The following is an 18,705-nucleotide window of genomic DNA, read 5'->3' as shown; positions in this document are numbered from 1 at the left end:
TCTAATCAAGTACTCAAAAACAGAATTTTTCTACCTCAAGATCTTAAGCCGTCTTGAGGCTGGGCTCCAACCACTGTGTGGCCTGGTGGCAACTGCCACACCAACTGCCACATTATTTATGCAGCTGAGAAATCTCTGACATCACAGATATGCACATTTTCAGATGACTCAGTTCAGTGAGGGTGAATATTGTGAGAGGAGAATTGGAAGAATGCGCCAATATGAGAATTAGAGACATAGATCCTATTAATATAAGTCCACATAGTCAGGAAACAATGCTAAACACTGAAAAAGGCCATGTATAAGATAGTTCCCCTTTAACCTTTATTTACCCAGGCAAGCAAGTAAGAACAAATTCTTATTTTATTTATTGTGAAAAGTATGCATAATGTTGTGTTTTTTTTGGGGGGGGGGGGGGGACCCTGCATATATCGGTATTGGTCGATATCGGTATCGGAAATTAAGAGTTGGACAATATCGGTATATCGGATATCGGTAAAAAAGCCAATATCGAACATCCCTAATAATAATTGATACTAAAAATGATATCGATAATAAAACGTTTTTTTTTTGTATTGTGACCTGCAACAGGGCATCTTTAAACCCAGAGACAGTGGACAGACTCGTCTTTCTTGCCTGCAACTTAAAGTAATGGCTTTGCTTGTCCAAATGACAATACTGACCAAATGGAGATTTCTTTTTCTCTTGTCCATTTTTTTTATTTTAATTTTTTGGTACTTTCGCTTTCAAACCAGCTGCAGCCTGAGAACTGGAGTGTGAGGGGCTGTAACACTAAAGATGGCGGCGACGACAAAGAATTTCTGCAAAATAAACATACATTTGTTGTTTAAATAAAAAAAAAAATATATTTTTTTATTTATACTAATAAAAAATATCGATAATTATCGATATCGAACGATATGAAAAATGTTATCGTGATATATCGTGATACAAATGTTGGCCATATCGCCCAGCCCTAGTACAGAGGCTCCTGTTCAGCCGCTTCCGCTCTCTTTCTTCCGAGCGATTTACTGCTGCTGATGGAGAGCCCAGATATAACAGAACACACAGCAGACTCATAATGTAGGAACCAGTGGATGCAAATTCACAGCTGAGCTCAAGAGGCCTTGTGTTTAGAAATGCACATGTATGTAGCTGTGTGAGGACTGAGACCTGCACATGTATGTAGCTGTGTGAGGACTGAGACCTGCACATGTATGTAGCTGTGTGAGGACTGAGACCTGCACATGTATGTAGCTGTGTGGGACCTGCACATGTATGTAGCTGTGTGAGGACTGAGACCTGCACATGTATGTAGCTGTGTGAGGACTGAGACCTGCACATGTATGTAGCTGTGTGAGGACTGAGACCTGCACATGTATGTAGCTGTGTGAGGACTGAGACCTGCACATGTATGTAGCTGTGTGGGACCGAGACCTGCACATGTATGTAGCTGTGTGGGACCGAGACCTGCACATGTATGTAGCTGTGTGGGACCAAGACCTGCACATGTATGTAGCTGTGTGAGACCGAGACCGGCAAGACGCAGAGCGTGAAGAACCTTGAAAAGTACAGATGTTTAGAAAACGCTGATTCGGTTTTAAATGAAATCGGTCAAATAAAGACAATAGATATGACTGAAAATAATAATATTACCAAAATACTCCCAGCTTCACCCACCCCCACACACACACACACACGTGTTGGTGATTTCATACCTGGTTGAACTGTGTTTTAATGATGTCACGTGCATGTGCATACATTTTCCCTTGCGTGCGCACAGAATAAAGACAAAGACAATGCCTAATTGGAGCAATTGCCTCTAGGAATGGAATGTAACACATTTTATTCACAAGTTGTGTGTGAATGTATCCAAGGACGTATTTGAACACACCTGACAACCTGAGCTATTGTTATGCAAAGTAGCCAGGTGGGTACTTGGCGAGTTGGCACATGAGTTGAGTGCAGCGCATTCTTGTGTGCCCGCGCGCGCACATCCGTGCTCCTGCTCACAGACCTGGTGATAATTGCATGCAACCCCATCCCATGACCAACGCACCACTGCACGCACACACACACACACAGCTGCAAGATCAGGCACTCTGTGCACCAGATACTGTAGAATTGTGAGCGTTGCAATGAATTACACTGCAAATAGAAAGAAAAAACAAACAAAAAAAAAGGGAAAATCTCTCAAAGAGTTTCACTGAGCTGCTACTGAGGGACTGAAAGGCTGTGTGTTTGTAGAGCAGGTCTTACCTTCAGGAGACGCTGGAGAGATGACTGACTGCTGCAGGAGAGTGTGTGTTGCTGTTGCCGTCGTTCTCTCTGGTCTAAATGTAAACTGTCCTCTCTGTCTCTCTCTCTCTCTCCCTGCCTTGTGTCTTTCTGAGAATCTCATCAGAAAGATATGACTTCCACTCCGTCGTCACCACCGCCCACAAGTCAGGAGGACGTAACCCCCCCCCCCCCCCCCGTTACCCACTAACCCCCCTAACCCTAACCACAAGTCAGGAGGAACGGTGGGTCTGTGTGCGTTTCCTGTAAAGTCACTTTTCTTCCACTATTTGCAACAGGTGGCATTTATGACAAAGACACCAGGGCAGCGGCAAGAAGTGTAATCGGTTACAGAAAACCTTTTCATACCTGCAGGGGACTACTGGGGTGTAAAAAGTACCCAGAAATTATACTTAAGTGAAAGTATGGGTACCGTCTCAAAATCGTACTCAAGTTAAAGTCAGAGTATCTGGCTAAAAACACACTTGAGTAAAAGTTAAAAAGTTTCTACTTTTAAAAAAGGTACTTAAGTACTAAAAAGTAAAAGTAATAACTTTTTTTGTATTCCGGGGCAATGAAATGTTCCGTTTCGTCCTCTTCATCACTCGTACTATGGTTTGTGGCCATCTTCTGTAGCTTGTCACTGACTGTTTATTCTTCTGATAGCCGCAGACCAGCCGCATTTCATTGTATACCTGTATGCCGTGACAATTAAAACTCTTGACTTGACAGGTGTTTAATCAAATATCCACGCTTTCTAGTCTTGCACAAGGACCAATCAGCATGGGTATTTGATGGGTATTTGATTGGCTGTTTTTAAATAAAGTGCGGAGGCAAGATTAATAACGTTAGCGTTAGTTCAGCCAGAGAAACAAATATATGAATTAAAATGGTTGGACCTGCGAGATTTGTACTTTGTAGGTCTGCATTTTAAATGTAAGGAGTAAAAAGTATGTTTTTTTTCTCTGAAATGTAATTGAGTATACAAACCTAATAATACTTGAGTAAAGTACAAATCCCCCAAAACAGCACTTAAGTATTGTAAAGAAGTACAATTACTCAAGTACTTTACACCCCTGCTGTGTATATTGTACCCTGTGTATACAGTTTACTTTTACTCACAGTAAAATATTCAGATAAAAAAAAAATTGCCTATATTTATTGTATAACATAATATAACTGATACAGACCCTCATCTGCACCTCAGTTAATCCTATTGTTTACACTGTTTATTTGTCCTCATATTTTTATATGCAGATCTAATTGTATTGCCTATATTTGTCTTTCTACTATTACCCTGCCCATACCTGTACTTCATGCTGCTATGACCCCCCCCCCCCCCCCCGACTCAGTGCCCTGTGTTGCAACACACTCCCTTCTCACCTGCTCATCTCTAATAATAAATAATAATATTACATTTGATTTGTAGGGCACTTTATAATTGTGGAGCAAATCTCAAAAGTGCTACATTGTAAAAGAACATAAAAGCTAGCAAGAGAGTAAAAAAAGAATTATATAAAATAAGCCAGGCTAAAACTAGTAAGGAGTAAAAAAAAAAAAAAAAAAAAGAAAAAAAAAAACACTAAAACTAGTAAAAGAGTAAAAAACATAAAGTAAGAAGGGCTAAAACTGGTAAAAGAACATAAAAATGTGTGGAGCTAAAACTAGATAAAAATTCACAACAGGCTCTATTAAAAATATGAGTTATGAGGCCCTTTTTAAAAGTATCCACAGTCTGTAAAAGGAGGAGGTTTGTTTCACTACAGAAGACACTCAGATCCATCAGATAATTGAACATGACAACTAGGGATGGGTACCGAATTAGGTAAGGTACCTACAGAATCACGTCGGTACTACCGAGTACCGATTCACGTGAGATCCGTCGGTGCCACATTTCGGTACTGTAAAAAAAGATATATATATATATATATATATTTTTAACTTTTTTCTTGTAACTTTTTTATTTCCACATCAACGTTCACACGCACAATATACGCTTACCTAGGATTTGACTTGATTCAACAACAAAGCAGTCGGGGCAATGGCAAGCCGAAAACGGTCGAAAGTGTGGTTATTTGAAGTTTGGATTGAGGTAGGTAGATTACATTTTTAGAGACTAAAGTACCGAAAAAATTTACCGTTGGGTACCGGTATCGATTCAAATGTGAAGGTACCAAACTCTAATGACAACCTGCTGTAGCACTGTATCATAGGGAAAGACACGTCATGAGGACACAGTGAATAAAGGAGCCTGGCCGACCACAGGCCTCACATTCTCTGATCGATTTCATTGATTAGATTATTGTCAGCATGCAGCACAAGTACAGTACAATGAAAATAAGTTTGGCGTCTAACCAGAGTGCAAATGTAACAGTAAAGTGCAACAATAATATACAATGTACAGGTGATTAAACTGGGTATAAAATATATGAATTAGTACTACTGAGTAATAGTGCTATCAGTACAGAGTTGTAGTATTATTAATATGTACAGTGATAGGTATAAAGACACTATGGTAGTAAGTCATACTGGCCAGCAGTGTAACTAGTAAGAGTAGGTAAGGGATATGTCCAGATATAAGTATCTACAGATATGTAACAAGGATTATATGCAGATATGTACAGACAGATGTGGATAAATATACAGGTGCAGCTCGATAAATTAGAATATCGTGGAAAAGTTATTTTATTTCAGTAATTCAATTCAAAAAGCGAAACTCTTGTAGATTATAGATTCATTACACACAAAGTGAAATATTTCAAGCCTTTATTTGTTTTAATTTAGATGATTATGTCTTACAGCTCATGAAAGCCCAAACTTCTGTATCACCAATAAAAAAATAAAAATATATGTATTTTTCTTTTGTATATAGAAATGTCGGCCTTCTGAAAAGTATGTTCATGTATGTTCACTCAGTACTTGGTTGGGGCTCCTTTTGCACAAATTACTGGATCAATATACAGCTAAATATAGACTTTTCCACGATATTCTAATTTATTGAGCTGCACCTGTATATATATATTTATTCGTACCGTATACCAAACAAAGATGTCTTCCTAAAGGGGCACTTAAGGCGAGACAGTACCCCCGAAATCGCCTTTTTGCTTTTTTTCCGACGATAGAGATTTTGTTATATTTTGCTTCCTTATTAACATGTCTTATTTCAAACTAGTGGCAATAAAATATCGAAAACAGACAATTAGTTGTTTATTTTACCTCATTTTGTCTGATTGTTTCCATAGATCACAATTATAATTTCTCAAAAACAAGTTTTTATGCATTTTACTTACACACAAAGACATGGAACTCCATTTCCCTATAGTACCTACACACACCAAACTTTCCACATTTCTTCCCATCCATATCCTGCTTCTAATTACAGAAGGCTTTGTTGATATATCATTCATAGCCGGGTTTATAGTACATTTTATACCAAAACTAGGCGAAAATAGATTTTTTTGTGACAGTAGACATTAGTTCCTGATGTATGGGCTGATGATAAGACAACATAGCCACAATCCCCTTCTGGAAAACATTTCGTTTTGAATGTATGTAACAAAATGAAACCAAGTTTTTGAATCTGGCATTATCCATGTTGGTGATGCGAGACTTGGCGATATATGCAAATGTGGCAAATGAAGGAAGTGCCTCATTTGCATATATAAACATAAAATTCAGAAAACGTGCAATATATTTTTTCTTAGTTTATATGTACATAACGAACTGGGAAAGTTTCATAGTGATATCTATTCAAATATTTGTTTTGCCTATTAGGGCGTACCGTCTCGCCTTAACCGAAAAACACAGATACATTTTGCACATAATCTCACGCATATGGCATATCCCAAGGCTCTAAACTGTTTTGCACATTTTTGTAGTTTTGACAGTTATCAAGAGTTAATGAGTTTGGATATCTCCTCCCGTGATGTCATCAGAAGACACAGAATTCTTGTGTTGTTGTTAATTACAGCTCAATTAAATGGATGATGAAAGAATAACAATCCCCATTGCAATCCTTTTTCATCTTTCATTGAGCTGCAATGAACACATTACAGGGACTCTGTGTCCTCCAGGATCTCCATGTGCAAATAAACACCTTGTTGTCAACGTGTGACGGAACCATAGGGCTTAGAATGAACACATTACAGGGACTCAGTCTCCTCCGGGATCTCTGTGCAAATAAACATCCGAATAAACGCGTTGCTGTCAACGTCGGAACCACGGGGCTTAGAATGAACACCAACCAACACCAGATAAAAACTGGTACATTGATCAATTCTGAACAGAACTCGCGTCACTAGTTACGCTGCTGGCCAGTATGACTTACAGTTACTACCACAGTGTCTTTATACCTGTAGCACTGTACATATTAATACTACAACTCTGTACATACATCGGATTAGCACTATTACTCAGTAGCACTCATTTATATATATTTTATACCCAGTTTAATCACCTGTACATTGTATATTACTATTACACTTTACTCTTGCACTCTGGTTGGATTGGCCTTATGCAATGCTGTATAATGACCATTTCAAAATTGTTACATCCCACATAAGTAGTTATTTACATAAAAAAAGTAATAAGTACAATGACCAGTTAAATAAACCAGCTTATTTAAAAAGGGAAACATCACCCAAATTATGAATACAGTATTAATAACAACTAGTTAATTCATAGAGCATACAACTAATGGATACAATATTAATAACAACTAGTTAATTCATAGAGCTACTTAGGACAGTAGGATAGTCTACACCCTCCCCAGACCGATAGTCTACACCCTCCCCAGACCGATAGTAAGGATAGTCTACACCCTCCCCAGACTGACAGTAAGGGTAGACTACACCCTCCCCAGACTGACAGTAAGGGTAGACTACACCCTCCCCAGACTGACAGTAAGGGTAGTCTACACCCTCCCCAGACTGACAGTAAGGATAGTCTACACCCTCCCCAGACTGACAGTAAGGGTAGACTACACCCTCCCCAGACTGACAGTAAGGGTAGACTACACCCTCCCCAGACTGACAGTAAGGGTAGTCTACACCCTCCCCAGACTGACAGTAAGGGTAGACTACACCCTCCCCAGACTGACAGTAAGGGTAGACTACACCCTCCCCAGACTGACAGTAAGGGTAGACTACACCCTCCCCAGACTGACAGTAAGGGTAGACTACACCCTCCCCAGACTGACAGTAAGGGTAGACTACACCCTCCCCAGACTGACAGTAAGGGTAGACTACACCCTCCCCAGACTGACAGTAAGGGTAGACTACACCCTCCCCAGACTGACAGTAAGGGTAGACTACACCCTCCCCAGACTGACAGTAAGGGTAGACTACACCCTCCCCAGACTGACAGTAAGGGTAGACTACACCCTCCCCAGACTGACAGTAAGGGTAGACTACACCCTCCCCAGACTGACAGTAAGGGTAGACTACACCCTCCCCAGACTGACAGTAAGGGTAGACTACACCCTCCCCAGACTGACAGTAAGGGTAGTCTACACCCTCCCCAGACTGACAGTAAGGGTAGTCTACACCCTCCTCAGACAGACAGTAAGGATAGTCTACACCCTCCCCAGACTGACAGTAAGGGTAGTCTACACCCTCCCCAGACTGACAGTAAGGGTAGTCTACACCCTCCTCAGACAGACAGTAAGGATAGTCTACACCCTCCCCAGACTGACAGTAAGGGTAGTCTACACCCTCCCCAGACTGACAGTAAGGGTAGTCTACACCCTCCTCAGACTGACAGTAAGGATAGTCTACACCCTCCCCAGACTGACAGTAAGGATAGTCTACACCCTCCCCAGACTGACAGTAAGGGTAGTCTACACCCTCCTCAGACAGACAGTAAGGATAGTCTACACCCTCCCCAGACCGATAGTAGTAAGGATAGTGAGTCTGCCTCAGGGCAGCTCTGGCTGTAATTGTAGCTTACCACCACCGGTATGACTGTGTATGAACGAATAATGGACTCTGTAAGCGCTCTGGGGTCACTGGGGTGTCACGAAGAGCGCTATATAAATCTGTGCAATACTCCAATTCAGCCATTGGCAATTCAGCCGTTGGGTGGGGGGGCGCTGTTGAACGGGCCTGTGACCGGACCTGAAAGCGCCCCTACTCTGCGGCTCTGCAGCTGCATATGCTTCTAGCAAAATCCAGCATCCAGCCCCGCTGTTGGCAATGGGAGCAGCAAGGAGTCTCGACTCGGGACTTATTTTATTTGGAATATAATGACTATACGCAAAAGTAGCCTAGTTTTAAGTTAAAATATTATAAATCTACATGCCTTGAGGATGTCATTCTTTATATAGCCTGCCTATCAGGCAAAAAAAATTATTCTAACGGAAACACTGATACCGTGATATATACCGTTACCGTCTATGCTTCAAATTATACCGTGATATACATTTTAGACCATACCGTCCACCCCTAGTATACACCCTCCACAAACCGACAGTAGGATAGTCTACACCCTCCTCAGACGGATAGTCTACACCCTCCCCAGGACCACGACACACGCCGGGAATGACGACTAAATTGGGGACAAACTACAAAGTAAATAAAAATTAAAATAGCCGGGAGGAAGACGATCCAAGGACGAGCACTTGTGAGCATCACTGAGATCCACAAGTCTATCATTGTTTCATGTGATCAGTCAGGCTTCACGCTGTGCTAAGGAAAGGCTGGAAGAACAACAGACACACACACACCCACACAGACACACACACACACCCACACAGACACACACACACCCACACAGACACACAGACACACACTTCTGACTCCATTGTGGTGAGTCTCTAAGGACCCCTGGTTCAATAGGACACATAGAACAATAGGAGCCAGATAGGGGGTCAGTGAAGAGAGGAAAGGCTTTGTCTGCTCTGCCGTTATGGACATGTCTGATGTATAGGAAACACACACACACACACACACACGGTCAAGTCACAAACACGTCTGCACGGGCCACTCAATTATGGCAAAAATAATTTTAATTTTTTTTTATATTTCTTTTTTGGGCTTTCTGTATTCTTCACTTCTTAGTCCACTGCGCTACCCAGCCGCCCTATAGTCACGGTTATTTTGAATCACGATTATTAATTGTAACACCATTACTCATTGATTTGAGAACATATAATGACGACTGAATCCGTTTTTACATTTCTTCTCTACCAAAGGCTGCCTTTCTGTCATCTTCTACCAGTTACCAAAGGCTGCCTTTCTGTCATCTTCTACAAGTTACCAAACAGGCTGCCTTTCTGTCATCTTCTACAAGTTACCAAAGACTGCCTTTCTGTCATCTACAAGTTATCAAAGACTGCCTTTCTGTCATCTTCTACAAGTTACCAAACAGGCTGCCTTTCTGTCATCTTCTACCAGTTACCAAAGGCTGCCTTTCTGTCATCTTCTACAAGTTACCAAACAGGCTGCCTTTCTGTCATCTTCTACAAGTTACCAAAGACTGCCTTTCTGTCATCTACAAGTTATCAAAGACTGCCTTTCTGTCATCTTCTACAAGTTACCAAAGACTGCCTTTCTGTCATCTTCTACAAGTTATCAAAGACTGCCTTTCTGTCATCTTCTACAAGTTACCAAAGACTGCCTTTCTGTCATCTACAAGTTATCAAAGACTGCCTTTCTGTCATCTTCTACAAGTTACCAAACAGGCTGCCTTTCTGTCATCTACAAGTTACCAAAGGCTGCCTTTCTGTCATCTTCTACAAGTTACCAAAGGCGGCCTTTCTGTCATCTTCTACCAGTTACCAAAGGCTGCCTTTCTGTCATCTTCTACAAGTTACCAAACAGGCTGCCTTTCTGTCATCTTCTACAAGTTACCAAAGACTGCCTTTCTGGCATCTACAAGTTATCAAAGACTGCCTTTCTGTCATCTACTACAAGTTACCAAAGGCTGCCTTTCTGTCATCTACTACAAGTTACCAAAGACTGCCTTTCTGTCATCTTCTACAAGTTACCAAAGACTGCCTTTCTGTCATCTTCTACAAGTTACCAAAGGCTGCCTTTCTGTCATCTTCTACAAGTTACCAAAGACTGCCTTTCTGTCATCTTCTACAAGTTACTAAAGGCTGCCTTTCTGTCATCTTCTACAAGTTACCAAAGGTTGCCTTTCTGTCATCTTCTACAAGTTACCAAAGACTGCCTTTCTGTCATCTTCTACAAGTTACCAAAGACTGCCTTTCTGTCATCTTCTACAAGTTAGCAAAGACTGCCTTTCTGTCATCTTCTACAAGTTACCAAAGGCTGCCTTTCTGTCATCTTCTACAAGTTACCAAAGACTGCCTTTCTGTCATCTTCTACAAGTTACCAAAGACTGCCTTTCTGTCATCTTCTACAAGTTACCAAAGACTGCCTTTCTGTCATCTTCTACAAGTTACCAAAGGCTGCCTTTCTGTCATCTTCTACAAGTTACTAAAGGCTGCCTTTCTGTCATCTTCTACAAGTTACCAAAGACTGCCTTTCTGTCATCTTCTACAAGTTACCAAAGACTGCCTTTCGGTCATCTTCTACAAGTTACCAAAGGCTGCCTTTCTGTCATCTTCTACAAGTTACCAAAGACGTTTCAGAATAACTGGAGAAATGCACCATGGTTCCTCCTCGCTCTCAACACCAGCTGAAACTACCTTTTGGGCTTGTGGGGCTTGTGAATCGCCCCCAGCCCAACTGTCTTACCGTCCTCCTACCGTCTTACTGACTGTCCTACTGTCCTCCAGCCCAACTGTCCACAGGACACAGGACACAGGACTAACTCTCAAAGAGTCAGACTCAGATATGATCGACTAACAGTAATAGGACTTTGTTGACTATATTGATTCGTTCAAATCGACAAATCTGTAAAATTGTGTTTCCCACATGCAATCATGCAGAAGGCCATATTTCAATCTGGTGCTGCTCTACCAGAGATAATGCTGATTAATCAATCTTCTTCAGGGAACAACAACAACGATGGCTAATCCCCTAACAAAGTCTCGACTAAAGGCCAAACGGGACAATTCCTTTACTAAACGGACAACAAGTGATGCAGCCTGATGAAGACAACGAGTTATGGCCGATGTGAACTCTCACTACTAGACGGCTTGACACAAGAACAACAGAATTAGCGATAGAGAGAAAGGGAAACGGAGAAAAGAGACAAAGAGGGAAACAGATAAAAGAGAGAGACAGAGAGCGAAACAGAAGAGAGAGACAGAGGGGGGAACAGAGAAAAGAGACAAAGAGAGAGAGAGAGAGGAAAAAAAGGAGACAAAGAGAGAGAGAGAGAAAGAGAGAAAATAGACAAAGAGGGAGAGAGAGGGGGAGAGACAGAGAGAGAGAGAGAGCATCCAGGTCACCTTTCTCCCTCCATGAACCCATTCACCTAAGAAGACAAAGCTCCTAAAGACAGAGAGGAGGGGGGTTCGAGAGGTGAAGGGTGAAGCACCAATCCCCCTCCACATTGCTAACAGTGTGTGTGTGAGTGTATGTGTGTATGTATGTATGTATGTATGTATGTATGTATGTATGTATGTATGTGGGTGGGTATGTATGTGTGTGTGGTATGTATGCATGTGTGTGTGTGCATGTGTGTGTGTGTGCATGCATGCGTGTATGTATGCATGTGTGTGTGTGCATGTGTGTGCATGCGTGCGTGTGTGTGTGTGTGAGTGTGCGTGGAAGCGGAACTCCTAAAGCCCATTGACAGTGGAGAGAGAGAGGCAGTGACAGGTTGGAGCTGTGAAGACAGACCTGGTCTGCTGACAGACTGACTGTTCGCATCTGAACCCTGTTACAACTCCTGTGTGTGTGTGTGCGTGTGTGTGTGTGTGTGTGTATGTATATGTATGGGCTGCCGACAAATGTTCTATAGTTTAATTAATAATCAACTTGAAAACAACAAACAAACAAAAACAAGAAAATGTACATTTTGATTGTGACAAAGAGAAACAGCCCCAGGCTTCCTCTCCACTGAACGAGCTCTAAACTTGATCAACGTGTGGAACCTTGAGACAAAGTTGTATGTAAACTACAGCTGGCCCAAGGTCTTTGTTGTCTCACTGTTCTGTCCTGTCTTGCACTTTACTTATAATTATTTATTTACTGTTGTGTTGTTCTTAATTGAAAAAAAAAAAAAAAAAGCATGCACTGTAAACATCGAATCACGTTCCATTTGTACTGCAATATGGTGAATAAAGTAATCTGAATCTGAGTCTTTATGCTAACGCTATTTTGAGAGTTTCTAGTCAAGAATGTAATACTCTGTATTTCTAATAGCACGTTATGTGTAAATCATCCCTCTGGATAAAAACGTGTAGATTGTTGAATAATGAATAGAAACAGAAACGTCATGCAGGTCCCTAATGGTTTCATTACTATGTTCTATTTCATGTCAAAGAAAATATATATTGTTCCATGTTTATCACACGTTGCTCTGAGGCACGTCGCTGTGTATGAATGTCTATCTATAGTCTGTTACTCTGTTCTATACCCTAAACTCTCATTAAGCGACATTGTACTTTTGTACTTATTTTATGCCATTATTAAGTCTGCACGTTTACATTGCACAACTTTTATTGTCTTTTATACCTATTATTATGTCTACAATTTATGATTTTTTTTATTCTGTCAATCTGTGTGCTGATTTGATGCCTATGTTCATTTTATACTATATTATATAGATAGTTATTAATATTTATTATTGTTATATTGTAGACATTTTTGCATTGAAATGTCTGTAAAGTCTCGACGACATTGAAAATGAGGGTGATGACCTCAATTGTCTGAGTATAAATAAAGGTTGATGATGATTAATGTGATCTCCGATAGACTGACCCTTCTCAATCCAGCACCACCAATCTCTCCTCACACACAGAGAGAGAGAGAGAGAGAGAGAGAGAGAGAGAGAGAGAGAGAGAGAGAGAGAGAGAGAGAGAGAATACATTATTCTATATGTATGTTGGTGTAGGTATGTTTACATAATGAGCAGTAATAGATATTCAAATGCATTTTTTTCTTTTTTGAAGGAATAGTCGAATTTAATTTTTGGGCAATGTTGACAGTTCTAGTGTGCATGTGTGCACAAGTGTGTGTGTGTGTATGTGCGCGTGCTGAAGGGTACTCCACATAATACAAACACACACATGATTTCCCATGCGCACACACACACACACACACACACTCAGTTCTCACATACTCTCCTCGTCCAATATCTCCAATCCTCACTCTTCTCAATAGACTGATGAAACACACAAGACAAGAGAGAGAGAGAGAGAGAGAGAGAGAGAGAGAGAGAGAGAACAACAAAAAGAGAGGAGGAATGAGGATGGTCCAATAAAGGGAGCGCGAACAAGGAAAGAAAGGAGATTGACAGAGAGAGAGAGAGAGAGAGAGAGAGAGAGAGAGAGAGAGAAAGGTCAGGGACTCCCCGCTGATGGACAGCTTTATGTGCAGTCAGCCACTGTAAAGACAATTACACACACACACACACACACACACACACACACACACACACACACACGCACACACAAAGCCAGAAATTCACCATACAATATCCCCCACTGTGACAGAAGTCCACGGTCTTATCATGTCACATACTACTTATGACATCATCTCTGTCAGGTATCAGGGAACCATCAGCCATTCGTTCTACACCCAGAGTATGTTGTCCTTGGCTCCCTCTCGATCAGACGACATGGTGCCTTCAAACGGTCCGTTGGCGAGAAGAGTCCATAATATGAACACGGTTGTGCCGTTCAACGACATGACGTGTGCGAGTTGGTTTTGAGTGGAATTGTTGTCATTCTCGTCTTTCTTAGTAAATTAATCGTATATATATCTGAGGAAAATGTTGATACTCCCAACGGTCATTATAGCCTTTAACATTTAGCTAGCTAAAATAGTTAGCCTCTGTGGGCTTCCAGACTCCATGCCCAGTTGCCTAGCAACAATGTCCTCACGACTTTTAACCACTCGAACGCCAAGCGCATCAAGCGTGCCAGACCTCCCGGTCGAGACCACAAACTCACGAGTTCCTTCTGAAGGCAGCATCTCACCTTCTGTAGCTACAGCCTACATATTTCTAAAACTTCACAACTTTTTTTTTTTTTTTTTTTTTAAACATTTATTTTATATATATATACTTCTTTTAACACGTCTGCCGACAGCTTCACTGAACAGAAAACAGTGTCAAAAGGTCTCTTGTTAATTTTAACACTTCACCTTATTCTTGGGGAACTTGCTGATTACATCCTGATTTGCATCTGCCAACAGGAGTGACGTCATCATCATCTCAGCAGTATGAAGCTATTATTATGATGTCAGACTGTCAGTGATACCAGAAACTACAGGGAACTAGTTGCACAGAAAGTATCATTCAGAATTAGACTTTTCAACACAACACACAAGACAACAAGACGAGGTGTCCCTCTGGGCTGTAAGTAACCAGAATAGAACCTGGTGGTCCCAGTCCCGTGGTCCCAGTATTGATTGATTGATTGATTGATTGAACACTTTATTAACAGATTGCAGAATGGGTACAGAGTACAGTACGGCTCAATACACACAATTACATAAGCGGATGCAGAGCCGAGAAAGACTTTCGTCTTGTTTACATCAGGGTCCCCCATTTTCAATTCATCATAAAGTAGCAGTACTACTAGACCAGTTCCCACAGCTCATCCACCCACATTCGGCTATAGTTATTATGGCAGATTCCCACAGATCAATCTGATCAGTTATATCGATGATCACTGTGTCTTGCGGTGTATATAATAAAGTACATTCTAATCTGTACCAAAAAAAACACTGTATCTCTGGACTCACCACCCGGTGCGGTTCTTTCCAAACTTCCTCCTCCTGCGCGGTCCGGTCCTCCTCTCGGTTAGTTCACCGCATGCAGCGCGGCGCGGCTTGGATGCTGCTCGTCTTACTTCTGTCTCTCTGTCTCCTCTCCGGTCAGACTGTGGGATGTAATCGCACTTGTGTCTCCCGTGCTGCGTGTTGGTTATAGGGTGGGTGGACAGAGGGGTGTTTGCTGCGGGGCTCCGGGGCTGGAGGACAGAGTCTGTCTCTCTCGCTGGTCTCTCTGTGACTTTCTGGCTGCTTGTGTTTCCAACATTAACTCCCTGCTCGCCTCCCACTTAAAGGGAGAGTAGCTCCTTTACCACCGCGATGCACGGGGGTCAAGCTCGTTGCTGCTGGAGCGGATCGATAACAAGAGAAACTCTCTTAATCGATATGATCGGTGGTGCCCGGTCGGTGCTCATTTGGTTGATAGATAGTTAGATACCGATCATCACTATGAATTGAAAACGGGGGACCCTGATGTAAACAAGACGAAAGTCTTTCTCTGGTCTGCATTCCCTTAACAATTGTGTGTATTGAGCCCTACTGTATGAATGAATGAATGAATGAATCAAAACTTTATTAACAGATTGCAGAATGGGTACAGTGCAGTACAGCTCAATACATACAATTGTTAAGGGGATGCAGACCAGAGAAAGACTTTCGTCTTGTTTCCACCAGGGTCCCCCATTTCCAATTCATCGTAACATATATGACATACATGACATACAGATAGACAGTACTGCTACATCTATACATTTATGACATACCAGATTTGCAATTACAGTACTGTATTTGTGATACAAAAAGAGTCCAGAAAGAACAGAGTATATACATTAGGCGTAGAAACTGCACTATGGATTGGGTAGGTGGGGGTGGGACTGTACATTGGAGGTGGTTGGGGGGGGGGGGGGGGGGGGGTAGGAGTGGGGGGGGGGGGGGGGGTTGGGTAGGAGTGGGGGGGGGGGGTGGGTAGAGGGGTGGGTGGGGGACACTGTACAACTGTACAAACAACACTGTACATTGGATTATTGACAAGACCATACTTGGTAATTTACTGTACATTGGCGGGGTTGTGCTCGGACATTTACAGGGGCCAGTTTCGAGTTGCAGTCTCCCTTAGGTGTTTTTGAGAGAGTTTTGAAAGTGGGTAGTGATTCACATTCCTTTACAGCTTTGGGTAGGGCGTTCCACATTGATGTGGCATAATTGCGAAACGTGTTTAGACCCTTGTTTGAGCCGAATCTGGGTTTAACATGATTTGTGGAGCTCCCTCTGGTGTTGTGATCGTGGTATTCACTGACCTTTGGGAAGTATTTAGTCATGTACATGGGTACCTTGGTCGTGTAGTGTATCTTGTAGACCAGGCCCATTGCAAGTTGCTGTACTCTGTCGTCTACTCTAAGCCATCCTAGGTTGTCAAAGTGGGCAGGGGTGAGGTGGGTTCTAGGGGTAAGGTCAAGCAGTAGTCTGACCAGTTTGTTTTGAGATGTTTGTAATTTTGTTTTTAGCGCCTTTGAGGTGCTTTGGTACCATGAGGTGCAAGCATAGTCGTAGTACCCTTGAATGAGTGCTCCTGCTAGAGTCTTCAGGGTATTCTTGTTTACCAGTGAGGAGATCCGGTACAAGAAACGAGTTCGTTGGTTGACTTTTTTTATTACATTGGATGCCATTTTGTCACAGGAAAGATTTGCCTCTAGGATGGAACCCAGGTAGGTAATATCTTCTTTCCTTGTGACAATATTGTCACCCACTGTAACTGAGAAGCCGCGGTCTTGCTGAGTTTGTTATTTGAACCGAAGAGAATGGACTCTGTTTTGCCCATGTGTAATGATAGTTTGTTATCAGCGAGCCATATGCAGATTTGCTTAGTTCTGAGCTGAGGGTTTTTTCAACCTGTAATTTGTTCTTGTCAGAGACCAGCAGGGCTGAGTCGTCCGCAAACAGGAACATTGTACCCATTCTGCAATCTGTTAAATAAAGTTTTCATTCATTCATTCATTCATTCATTCATTCATTCATTCATTCATTCATTCATTCACCAATCACTTAAAGCTATTTCACATATATAATGTTATATATAATGTAATCTGCTCGCTGCAATTTGCTGCAATTTGCTGCAATTCTTGTATGAAATGTGCTATACAAATAAAGTTTGTTATTAATTATTATTATATTATTATTATTATTATTATTATTATTATTATTAATATATTATTATTATTATTATTATTATTATTATTATTATTATTATTATTATTATTATTATTATTATTATTATTATTATTATTATTATTATTATTATTATTATTATATTATTATTATTATTATTATTATTATTATTATTATTATTTTATTATTATTATTATTATAACAGGACTTGCTAAGTAGATGGAATGTATCAGCTGCTGGTCTGTGTCTCTGACTCTGTGTGTAAAGGCATATGATGAATTGAAAATGGGGGACCCTGATGTAACGAGACGATAGTCTTTCTCTGGTCTGCATCCCCTTAACAATTGTGTGTATTGAGCCATACTGTATTGTACCCATTCTGCAATCTGTTAATAAAGTTTTCAATCAATCAATCAATCAATAGATAGACTACATTAGGCATTAGATATTTTGGGTGATTTTGATGCCAGTGTTCCTTATTAAAAGCAACAAAGTGATACCATGGTCTCATCTCCATCAACGTGTTTCTATAAGACACACACGCATGCAGGCCAATGACGCTGAGGAGACTTTTAGGGCAACGTTGGCCCAAAAGGTTGCCCCGTGTGTGTTAGCCTATCACAGCCTGGCATGTCTGCTGCCAGCCTGTCAGACGAGCCCTGGACATGATGGGCTGTTGTTTTGACACGGCTTCTCCAGTTCCCCACACAGAGCTACAGGGAGAATAATTGAAGAGAGTGAGCGGCGAGCGAGGAAGGTGAACACCGTGCTGAACTACAGGGCGGCTCAGGGAAAGAGAAAGCCTTGATGGAGAGAGAGAGAGAGAGAGAGAGAGAGAGAGAGAGAGAGAGAGAGGAGAGGGAGGGAGAGGAGAAGAGAGAGAGAGAGAGAGGAGAGAGAGGAGAGAGAGAGAGAGAGAGAAGGAGAGAGGAGAGGGAGAGGGAGGGAGAGGGAGGGGAGGGAGGGAGGAGAGAGAGAGAGAGAGAGAGAGGGAGAACAGAACAGGACAATGAGCAGTAGATTAGATTCTAATGTATTGTCATCATACAGCACAAGTTCAGTACGACGAAAAGTAGTCTGGCATCCAACCAGAGTGCAAATGTAACTGTAACATGCAATAGTAATATACAACGTACAGGAAACTGGGTATAAAATATATAATGACTACTACTGAGTAATAGTGCTAATCAGATGTTTGTACAGAGTTGTAGTATTAATTAGTATTAATTAATATGTACAGTGATACAGGTATAAAGACACTATGGTAGTAAGTCATACTGGCCAGCAGCGTAACTAGTACGAGTAGGTAAGGGATATGTTATAGATATAATAGTATCTACAGATGTGTAAACGGGATTATACGTAGGTATGTACAGAGTTGTAGTATTAATACGCACAGAGATGCAGGTAT

General features: G+C 41.4%; 1 protein-coding gene across 4 annotated transcripts in view; it reads right to left on the bottom strand.

The window, feature by feature from the left end:
• Positions 1 to 15,300, bottom strand: part of sox13 (SRY-box transcription factor 13) — a 124,820-nt gene extending 109,520 nt beyond the window's left edge. For all 4 annotated transcript variants that reach the window (XM_084317029.1, XM_084317028.1, XM_084317030.1 and 1 more), the window contains exon 1: positions 15,102 to 15,300. The gene's annotated coding sequence lies outside the window, so the exon portion shown is untranslated. The remainder of the gene's footprint in view (positions 1 to 15,101) is intronic.
• Positions 15,301 to 18,705: the final 3,405 nt, after the last annotated feature.

Source organism: Notolepis coatsorum, assembly GCF_963971535.1.
Source record: "Notolepis coatsorum genome assembly, chromosome: 6".
Taxonomy (NCBI): domain Eukaryota; kingdom Metazoa; phylum Chordata; class Actinopteri; order Aulopiformes; family Paralepididae; genus Notolepis; species Notolepis coatsorum.
The sequence above is the reverse complement of the archived record's forward strand: the minus strand, read 5'-3'. Positions and strand labels throughout refer to the sequence as shown.